The sequence below is a fragment of the Centroberyx affinis genome, unplaced genomic scaffold (assembly GCF_046629955.1).
Source record: "Centroberyx affinis isolate AG114_WGS23_722 - 3 ecotype Tasmania unplaced genomic scaffold, CSIRO-AGI_Caff_v1 ptg000476l_1, whole genome shotgun sequence".
NCBI lineage: Eukaryota > Metazoa > Chordata > Actinopteri > Beryciformes > Berycidae > Centroberyx > Centroberyx affinis.
In genome coordinates this window covers 254,846-264,906 of record NW_027279134.1, presented here as the reverse complement: position 1 = coordinate 264,906, position 10,061 = coordinate 254,846, and positions in this window count along the sequence as shown.

The window sequence follows — 10,061 nt, the reverse complement described above, 5'->3', positions numbered from 1 at the left end:
GTATTTGTGCAAAGGGAGATAGAGGTGCATTGCAGTTAAAATGACTATGCTGAAGTTAAATGTCTTTTCCAGTCCCTCAATGCTTTATCTACTGATCCCAGCACAACATGTATGCCTGTATCCAAACAGTTATTGTAATGACAAACTCATTACAGTTCATCAGACAGACTCTTCTGAAACAGATCAGCAGCATGGGGTTCTCTCAGATTATTATTTGAGGTCATATGAGATGATACTGTATATATTAGTAAACTGTTAATGTGTATGCCAAGTAACTAGAGCATGTGATAAATTGCATTACAAATATGGATTAAATATGACATTTAATTGTCTGATCAATGAAAACTACAACTACAAAAAGTATATGAAAATGGCTTGCCTTTTCACTTTCAAAGGGAACAATTTATTTAAAAGAAAAAGAAAATCTAAATCCACTGAAGACACAGATCTAATCATTTTGTTGACAACTCAAGTCAAAAAAGCTGTGTAATGCAATTGGCAACTTGGCAATTGTTATTTAAAGGTACAATGCACTGGAAATGCACTGACAAATAAATAAGTCAAGGATGATTACTCAGGGTGGAACGCACAAGAAACAACAGTATCAAATTGTATGAAATTTTAATTATATCTGGTAATTACATCAATGTAGCCTAATTATTTATCTTCAGCAGATCACTAAATTCCATGTGTCAGTGTTTTTTTTCAACATCATTTCAGGTATCTGAGATTAAGTTTCAGTCTTCCTGCCAACTGCAAGTGTATATACATATATATGTGTATATACACTGTGTATATGCTGTATATATTATTTCTGCATTCCACTGTACTGTATACCAGTACATCACTGATAAAGGACTTTCGTTGTAATGCCTTCAGAATTAGTACAAATTACTTTTTTCCATTTTAGTCTGTGAAGCTACTGTTTTTAATTGAGTTCTGACTAATAGATGACTGCCAAGTTTTGTGAAAGCTGCAATTTATATATTTTTTAACATCTTTACTCCCAAATGAAAAAAAGCTTGTGTTCCACTTTCCACTGGTAAAATGTATCCTTACACTTTTTCGAGGTTGAAATGCTTGAATGCTTTACTGCCCTGACCTCAAACGCTGTACCACATTCACAACTGACAGAAGCATCTGGGTTGTTTTGTTTGTTTGTCGTCATGTGGACCTTAACCCAGGTCGTCAGGCTGAAGACAGTCTCTCTAACCTCTAGTGAATCGCTTTATTTATGTTAAGTGTAACATCGAAATCCGGTTGGAAGAATTTCAGAGTTACACTTGTTCAAACTGAAAGCTTTAATAACATAAAGATGACAATTCACTTAAAAAAAAAAAATCAGCAGAATGACTAATTTTTTTAAATATATTGTCAGAATCTCCTTTGTTCGCATTCGTTTATGTGCAAGAAGCGTGATTTTGAGATGTTTCAACTTATAATGGCAGTGAATGGAGAGAAAAAAAAATTCTCCAATCTCCTATCTCCTCCAATCTACCACAGCAACAGATAACAGAATCACTGATTTTGGGGTTATATCATGGCCAAGCTACTACCAAAGTTCAACATCACTTTAAGCAGTTCTAAAAGATTTTCACGTGACATGACAAGGTCTTCATTTCTGCGATGATTTTCCACGGGGGCCTGAACACGGAGGGGGAGCGGTGGTCTCTGCAGGTGAGAGATGCAAGACACATCTTGCCACTGACACCCAGAGAATTGGACGTCCCAGCTGAGCCAGGGGCTGCATGTGCTTGACTGCACCCTCCTGACATCACCCATCACTCTTTGTAGCCGCAGTCCTCGTCTCCCGTGTCATCTCTCTTTCCAACTTGTCTGCCGGGGCTTTGAAAGATGAGGTCCACCCCGGGGGACAGCTCACCCTGCTGGGCCAGATTTTCGCAGGAACTGGCTGCCTTCGTCCGCGAGGAACTATGACTTCTGGTCCAGCTGCCGGTTCAATCTGGTCCGAGCCTCGCTCATTTTCCTGGGAGAAACAGAGCAGCAATGCAGATTACCATAAACTTTACTGGAATATTATTCAGAGCAAAAAAACATGCAGCCAGGGATGATATAAGAGCCATTTAAAGAGGAATTGTAATTTTATTGCACTTTAATTTGTGCTTGGCTTTTCTTTCTTTCTTGCCTGTTGTCTTTTTCTTTCAATCACACTCCCTTCCTCCTCCTCTATCTCACTTTTATCCCCAAGTTAGACACCTTTTAAATTGGCATTCCATCACACATACTCTTTTGTCTCTTTCTCTTAATTGCCTGCCCTCCTCTTCTCTCACTCTCTCACTTTCTCTGGCTGTAATTCATTTATTTGTTCATTTTTATACCGTAGCTTTTAAGGATCATGCTGTGCTGAGCAGCAGTGCGGTTGGAAAGGGAAGTAAAAATAGCTTGGCTTGTCAGCAGGGGGTTAAGGCAGCCTCTTTTCCTCAGAGAGCTCATATAAAGTCCTACCCACATTTTATACAGTAGGCAAACTACTATAGAGATAAAGTGAGTATTTGGAATGGTCATCAGTGGCTCATTGGGGAGCGCTTTATTCAATTGCAAAATTAGTTCCCAATCCCACTGGTATACACTAAAAATAGTTTTATATTCTAGCCTTTTTTCTGTTACAGTATCATGCAGCTGTACACTATCCTTTGTGTGACTGAACCGGAATTTGCTGTGATGTTCAGACAAAAGAGAATCTCCTGACAGGATTCAAACCAAGGCCAGCAGAGAAAATGGTATGATATGGTATGATTTACAGTATAAGGGCCTTTGTTTTTCCAATAAGCATATATGACCCATTGATTTCAAAATGCACATGCACTCATTTCCCACTCTCTGCATGTTATCAAAATATGGAAGGACCCTATAAACGCATGTGCATTATGTGAAGCTTGATACTGAAGTGTTTTTTGAAAAGCTAATTTTAGTGTTGAACCATGACACCTGACAGTTCATACAGTAAATACGCCCGATAGATTTTCCTTACGTTTTACTCCACCATACAAATAATGCTGCTATCATTATCCGATTAAATCAATTGTCAAACTTATTGTCAAGCTCCATGACTGTGCTGCTAAATGAGGAGCATAGCAGCAGTTTAATATTAGGCAACACTCAGCTCCACAATCATCAAAAGCAAACTGGTCACTTGCCTTGTCAAGTAGCTGCTGATCAGTAGGCTGCTTCAGTAAGATTAATTTAATAATGGCATATTGGGCCATTTTCTTCTCCAGCACCAGGGTCCTGAAAACGCTAGAGGTCTTACTCTTACTTGCAGTCATTTGTTCATGATTATATCCACTGAAATTATCATGGGATGGAAGCTAGAATAAAGTCAAAGGACATTTTTACCAATGAGGCCCCAAGGTAATTTACTGTTTTGCAGGTTGCAGTGAAAATCACAAATGGATTATAACAGAGAAAGAAAAAAAATCCCATGAAACTGTGCAATACATGATGGTAAAATTGACTAATCACAGTAATAAGAACAACAATGTGAGATTATACAAGCATCAACATTTGAGCTTCAGGGTGGTTTGAATGTAAGGTACCAGATGGGAGGGGTTTACTGCACCAGGATAACTCAGATTCATACAATTCAGATTCAGTGTCGGGTTAAGATCCCAATCACAGAAAAATACACTAAACAGACTCTCAAATACTTTTCTGTGATTGTATAAACTCTCCGACACTCATACTGTACATGGGAGTTAAAGTTATTAATTTTCTATGGAAAAGTGGCAAAGGGGCAGCGGCTACACTGCACAACCCTCACCACATCGATGTCTCTAAGCCGGTCTTTGATCCAGGCACTGGGCAGCTTGAACTATAAGCTCCTTGCAAAACACACTTCTGGTAATCGTGACATTTTGCCATTGTCCCATGTAAGATGATGAGATGAGATGATGGTTACGTGTCTAATCTCTGTTCCCTGAGGGAAATGGAGACATTTCACCAGACTGTGTGTAATACACAGGTCTGTTTAATGAGGATCAGGGTTTCTGTAGGCGCTCATACACCAGCACCCATTCATTTCTTTCAAAGCACATAACCACCATATGATAAATGAGAGCCTCTTGTCACTTGGCTGGAGTTTGCCTTGGAATGTACAAATTGACTTTAAGATCTCGGGTGACACTTCACGACTGGATGCATTCACAACAGCAAGCAGTATCATTCATACAAGACGAATGTTTGCAAAATGATACACTTTTTTGTCCCAGCTGGTTTAGTTTTGTCACTGTTACACTGCCCTCTTGTCCCCAACGTCAACTCTCTACCCAAATTCTTTCTAATATTAATGTGTCCCCCTAAATGATAACCTCTCAGATGAAACCTGCTACAGTATGTATCTCTCTCTGCAGCTCCCACATCCAGCCCATCACCCACTAGCACAAGCAGCTAATCCTCCCCTGGCTTGCTAACGAGCACCCTATCGCTCTTCCCTCCTGCGCCCCGAAGCCCCCCACCCATTAGCGGCGACCCCTCCGACAGAGCTCCCAGTGTTTTGAAGGGCAGGAGGCAGAGGCCAGAGTCTCCCAGACCAAAGCCTGGATTAGTTACTAATCCTTGGAGGTATTTCTCTCTCCCTCGCCATGCACCCCCCTGCTTTTCAGGAATCTGCTTGCTGCATGACTTTATATATTAAAGGAAAGGGAGAGATGTGGGAGTATGTGGAGGACAGGACCGGAGTGAGCGCCGGTTAATGAGAATATTAGAGAAGCAGGGAGAGAAAGTGCATCTCGTAGTATCTGTCCTGCGGAATTTTATTCAGCTGCCACATAGAGGTTACCGCCAGATATGGGTTATGGTCCCAGCTGCTCCCATTCCGCGACACATCCCATAATCCATAAAAAATATATATACACTCAAGCAATGTTTTTGGACTCAACGCCTGAACTCTTCTTTCATAATTTCACTGTCCTGTTTTAGCGTGACATTAGCGCTGGGATTATAGGATAAAGTGCAGATTCATGCCATCGCATAAAGGCCCTCCATTTTCCAAAGAAAATTCAAATGTTTTTGACTAAAAGCTTGAATGTTTAAGTGGTGCTCAGCAGCTGTGGCACCTACTGCAATCACCAGCTCAGCGGCTCATCTCAACCTCTCCAGCATTCCCAATCATCTCCATTGTATGTGTGTTTATGATTTATAACCCAATACCCCCATCGTGATTGATCTACAAGCTGGATGAGGATTAGATTTTGCTTGAATAATGTGCATATCCTTTATCATTAGTTAACGTGTCAATGATTAATTAACATGGCAATGTTCCATGCTCTTACTTGAACATGGTCAAAGCTAAAAACACCCTTTTATTAATATTCTTTCATCAATAGTTTGGGACTACAGACACACTGTCTTTTGAACCGGCTTTTTTCAACAGACTAAGAAACAAGTAAAATATTGAATTATACATTAATTTGAGCGTTTACGTACTGAAAGACAAGATTTTTCACAAAGACAAGCCCTCCCTTCTCCCTCATCAGTTTGCGTTTATTAGCTTCACATGAGTTATGATTGACAGTGTTTGATGAGGGCACAATAATGAGAACAATCATCACATAACCATCTTACTAATTACCAGTGTCATAATCACTGCCATCAAGGAATTCAATACTTAGCCCTCATTTGCACAGGGTGAAATATTCAGGCACTTCTGGTGGAAGTTGAGCAGCCTGAAATTTAAAATGATTACACTCCAAAGCGCTGGAGGGAGGAGCAGCTCCAATCACTTATTCTGTTTTCACTTTATCTAAGTATAGTATCTAATAAAAATAGGGCATGCATCCATAGATCATTTGCAAGTAGATAATGTAACGGCGCTCCTCCTTACATACTGTGTTAGTCGTCAAGTGCGATTGCTGTGACAATCAAAAGGAAAATACAAATCGAAAGACCAGAGTTGTTTATTTGTTTGTGCGGCCTCTTCTAGGTCTTCTCTTCTTTTTTTTTTTTTTTGTCCCTTCCTCTCTTTCCCCAGTAGAACAGATTGGATTATTCGGAGCAGAGGCAGTGGAATTAGTGTCGGATCGCTGCGTCGCATATGCTCCCCAAGGAGGGATGGTCCTGAAGAAAGTGTGTATGTGTGTGTGTTGAGAGAGAGAGAGAGAGAGAGAGAGAGAGAGCAGAGCAGATGGTTGAGTTGCTCAATGATCAAACATCCTTGGGCAGTAGTGGGGTTCACATTGTTGACTCTTTGCTTGTAATAACTGCAGTCACATTTCTTGCAGCCACACTTCTTGCTTTAGCGGGCAGATGATGTACAACACACTTCAATGTAAACGTGTAGCTTCATATGTGCAGCGGCGGATACAGTTTGAGAAAAAGATTATCTAAATCACATTTTATGGGGCTAAGATGTTTTGATTTTTTTTTTTTAAAGGTAGCATGAACCTGAGGCTGGGCCAAAAAAAGTGCCTCCCATACCATGGAAAAGGTGTAGAAAAAGAGCAGTGGGCAGATGTTTACTGCAACATGCTGCATGCTACTGCTGTATAGTAGTTGCCTTTTCTTTCTTACACAAGCCTGATAACGCCTTGCTACTGTACCAGCACTTTTCTGGCTCGTATTTATCACCACATCTGATTAATGCCTGCCCACTTAGTCCTCTGTTCTTGCTTTCTGGTTCCACCGCTGTTATCGATAGCAGCAGCATAAAGGAGACTTGTTGTGCCAGAGATTAGGCTGCTTGCTGGGACTCACCTGCTGGCCTGAGCTGCCCTGCCATATACTATCTAGACATAATTCCTACTGTAGTGGTTTTTAGAAAGTAGGAAAAGGTAGTCTTGAGACCCTAGCCAAAAATCTGGAAAAAATGCCTAAAATGATGCAATAATATATGATAAAATGAATTAAGAATAGCTCCACAACTATGCATGGTTCTGGCCTCCTTTGATAGGTAAGAAACTAATATGGGAATATGGATCCATTGCCAGTAAAACCTATAAACCTATAACTATTACCAACCCAGAGTAAATGGAGATGGAACAAAGCAAAAATTTTCATCCTTGCCTAGTACATAATCTAAATTTGAAAGGCAATAACACCACTATAACCAACATCCCATGGGCAATGATTTTTTGATGACTTTCCTCAGCGCCTTTTCCTCGCTACACCATTTGACTCCCAGTACCGGGACTATTGGGAAGTAAGATTTTCATGTATCCGTATTTTACTCAAGTTTTTCTTTCACTACATCTCAAAAGAAAAAATATATTCTTTCTTCTCACTACATTTTCAAAACAGACTCGTCACTCGCGGGAAATCATCAACATCTCGGAAGCAGCTGATCAAGAGCCAAATGTGATTGGCTGCTTGTTCACCAAAACGACAGCAAGAAGGAGAGAAAGGGGCAGAGAGAGAGAAGCAACACGAAGAAGAGAGAAGCAACAAGAGAGCAGAGAATTAAGGTTAGTGAATTCAGCTGCTAGAATTAACGTGAGTGATTTGAGCTGCAGACTCTTTCTCATCTGGGATTTAGAGGAACGCTCAACAGAGAACCAGTTTAGTAGAAATGCCTTTTTTAGACGATTACTTTTACTTTTATACTTTAGTATAAATAAGTAAATTTAAGACCATATACTTTTTTACTTTGACTTGAGTAAAGGATTTGAAATGGAACTTCAACTTTTAAAGAGTATATTTTTTAGATGAATATTTGCACTTTTACTTGAGTAAGGAATTTCCGTACTTCTACCCCCTGTGATTATAGTCAACATTTCTGGACATGCTGTCCAAGTGAAGGCTTGTAACAAAGGGGAACGATTTTCAGGATGTGTTTTGTCTCTTATATGACAGGCGTCACATAGACTGACAGTCTGATGACAAGAATCACTTACTGACATCTTAGCAAAATGTCAACACTAGCTTCAAATTAGGGAAGAGTCGCCCACTACCAGTTAGCAACCTCAGCTGGTAAACAGAGTCATAAATCCACAACTTGGAGTAATTATCATAACAACAGCTGGCACATGCATACACATGGCGGACTGATGAGTTTAGCAATGCATGGCAGCACCGCCCCCAGATAAAACTGTTGTTAGGGACAAGGTGGCCAGACGTGCTTTGTGCTATGATTAACTCACAGGGTCTGGCTTGCACGAATCAGGAAAAGGCAGATGTTTTAAAACGGTAAAACAGCCAGAACTTATTATGCTGTTTATATTGATTAAAACAGTCAAAACGAATAGAATTATATCCAGACTACTGGGACAAGTTCTGAATGTACTTAAAGGAAAAATCCACCCTCGGATCCTCTTGCACTGTTACATATTATCAATCTGTGATGTTCAATGCAGTCCAGGAGTGATTTTGTTAAGTGTTGTGCTTTTTTGCTGTACCCACTTTCCCTCAACCTGCCTTTGCCTGCTTCTACTTACTTACTTACCACATTTCCCAGAATGCCTTTTGACAACTCCCAGAGAACGTGCCTGAGCTTGCTGCATCCACCCGGGTTTTATGTGTAGGTGGAGAGAGCGATAGCGAGAGAAATGGCAAGAGAGTGAGAGTTTCCAGAAGAGATAAAGTGAGAGTCGAGTCCCTTACTCAAAACCCAACATGTCTTGTGGCTGCATTGCATTCTGGTCTATTGAAGCTACTGTCAGTGGAGAAATTGGTCTCTCTCCTCTTCTATGATGGATTCCTTTCTGTATAATTGTTGAACATCGGTTCAAAATGGTGAGTCTAAGGCCTCACTCTTTGACTCTGAGGGACTGACACCAAAACCTGATGTTTACGTTTGATGTATCAGATTTCCATTTGAAATATTGCTGTAACATGATGTCGTCCACGTTTGACCAGTTATCCATGGGAATAAGGAAAACACACCGCCAAACAAAAAAATACACCCAGAAAAGCATTTAAAGAGTTTTATTCCAAAATAAAATATCCACCATTTTAAAAAGGTGGTACTAAATGATTGATAGTTTCAATTTAAAATGAATTATGGTACTTTTAAAAGTTACGTTACGTTTTGTCTTTAGTTCGGTACTGTACTGACTGCACTTGTACTGACTGGATCCTAAAGGAGCGTTCACACCAAGCATCCTTTTAGCAGTTTAATCAAATCCTGGAGCCTTTACACCTTTAGTTTGTTTGAGTGAGTGAGAACGATGCCATCTAAACTCTGAATAAACACACTGAGACACCCGGAAATGTGTGTCTCCCTCCTTTTCCAAGTGGTACAATTTGTTAGGAGTGAGAACCTAATCGTACCAAAATGCAAGAGTTTATGGGTACAAGGAGACGAATGGTGACATCAAGGGCAAACCACAGTCTGGACTGATGCTCATATTCAGCTATTTCTTCATGTGTTCTTGACCAGTATGAACACCAGAGAAGGGAAATTACAGCAAAGAGTGCAGACAAGTCCATCATGCTTGCATGCTTAAAGTTGCAGGGACTGGATTTGTCTTTTTTCCAATTCATTAGTGCTCCATGGAAACAAGAAGAATGGAAATTATGACACTGAAAAAAAGAAACATTAAGTGACTTACATTAATGAATATCACTGATTGACTTGACCTTTAAGTTATATAGCCTAATATATATATATATATTTTAATTACAGTTGCTTCTGTTGGAGGTGAGTTGGTATGAAAAGCATCTACACATTTACTGTTTTAGGAATAATTGTTTGAATGCACCTTTAGCTTTGCTGGCTTTATTACAGTTCCTGGGATGATTCGACAATGACCTGAAATAAAAGAGACAAACAGGTGAAGTTTTGGATTTCTCTCTGAAGGGAAGCACAGGCACAACATTGGCAAGATGTGTGCAAGAAACATTTATCATGTTTGTGTTTGTTTAATTCAATCAAGTTTTTTTTTATTACCATAAATGGTTGTGTTGGTTCTACTCAACATGGAACCATAATAATCTAAAAAAAAAAAAAATTGCTTGTGATTATTTTCAAATTCCAGCCATCAGAAATTAGTAATACACTAGTGACATCATTTTACCAATTCACAAGATCTACAGGGTTCCTACTTTCAATATAAAATTCCGGACCTGGACCTTTTTTCTGGACCTTAATTTATTGACTTGATTTGCAG